We start from the raw sequence: 1,650 nt of genomic DNA on the forward strand, positions 1-1,650 counted from the left end.
CTGGCTGCAGGGGTGGGCCTGGGCGGCTGCCGAGGGCCCCCAAAGCGCACCTACCAGCAGTAGCTCAAGACCTAGGCTGACCCTCCGATGTGCCCGGGCAGGACACCCAGGAGGCGGGGAGCTGCCCCCGCTGAGGTCCATGGCATGTGCCAGAGGCGAGTCTTGGAGAAAAAAATGACAAAGTCCAAACGCTCCAGGCGTTGGCCAGGGGTGCGGACCCGGGTGGCCGGGCCAGCGGGAGCTGCGGCTGCCGGGGCTGAGCCGAGTGTCAATGCAGGTCCTGAGAACCGGGAAGGGGACAAACCGGTGGCTCCAGGCCGGGTTGGAGTTCCAGCAGGTCGGCCTGACTCTGGAGGTTTTCCCCCTGGCTTTTCCCCATAGGCCAAAAGGGGGGAAGTCAAAAAAGCACCCCCGGCAGATGTATGCAGAGTTGGGCTGGGGGGTGATGGGGAGCGGGCTGTTGGCAGCTGTGTGGTGGCTGCTGGCAGCCGTGTGCTGGCTGCAGGGGTGGGCCTGGGCGGCTGCCGAGGGCCCCCAAAGCGCACCTACCAGCAGTAGCTCAAGACCTAGGCTGACCCTCCGATGTGCCCGGGCAGGACACCCAGGAGGCGGGGAGCTGCCCCCGCTGAGGTCCATGGCAGTTGGCAGAGATGGGTCTTTGAGAAAAAATGACAAAGTCCAAACGCTCCAGGCGCTGGCCAGGGGCGCGGACCGGGCTGGCCGGGCCGGCGGGGGCTGCGGCGGCCGGGGCTTAGCCGAGTGTCAGTGCATGTCCTGAGAACCGGGAAGGGGACAAACCGGTGGCTCCAGCCCGGGTTGGAGTTCCATGAGGTCGGCCTGACTCTGGAGGTTTTCCCCTTGGCATTTTCCCATTGGCCAAAAGGGGGGAAGTCAAAAAAGCACCCCCGCCAGATGTATGCAGAAGGGGCTGGGGGGTGACGGAGAGCGGGCTGTTGGCAGCTGTGTGGTGGCTGCTGGCAGCCGTGTGCTGGCTGCAGGGGTGGGCCTGGGCGGCTGCCGAGGGCCCCCGTAGTGCACCTACCAGTAGGGGGCTCGAGACCCAGGCTGAGCCTCCGATGTGCCCGGGCAGGACACCCAGGAGGCGGGGAGCAGCCCCCGCTGAAGCCCACGGCAGTTGGCAGAGATGAGTCTTTGAAAAAATGACAAAGTCCAAACGCTCCAGGCGCTGGCCAGGGGTGTGGACCCGGCTGGCCGGGCCGGCGGGAGCTGCGGCGGCCGGGGCTGAGCCGAGCGTCGACGCATGTCCTGAGAACCGGGAAGGGGACAAACCGGTGGCTCCAGGCCGGGTTGGAGTTCCATGAGGTCGGCCTGACTCTGGAGGTTTTCCCCCTGGCTTTTCTCCATAGGCCAAAACGGGGGGAGGCAAAAAAGCACCCCCAGCAGATGTATGCAGGAGGGGCTGGGGGGTGACGGAGAGCGGGCTGTTGGCAGCTGTGTGGTGGCTGTTGGCAGCTGTGTGGTGGCTGCTGGCAGCCGTGTGCTGGCTGCAGGGATGGGCCCCGGGCGGCTGCGGAGGGCCCCCAAAGCGCACCTACCAGTAGGGGCTGAAGACCCAGGCTGAGCCTCCGATGTGCCCGGGCAGGACACCCAGGGGGCGGGGAGCAGCCCCCGCTGAAGTCCATGGCATGT

This window comes from Eleutherodactylus coqui, unplaced genomic scaffold (assembly GCF_035609145.1).
Source record: "Eleutherodactylus coqui strain aEleCoq1 unplaced genomic scaffold, aEleCoq1.hap1 HAP1_SCAFFOLD_327, whole genome shotgun sequence".
Lineage (NCBI taxonomy): Eukaryota > Metazoa > Chordata > Amphibia > Anura > Eleutherodactylidae > Eleutherodactylus > Eleutherodactylus coqui.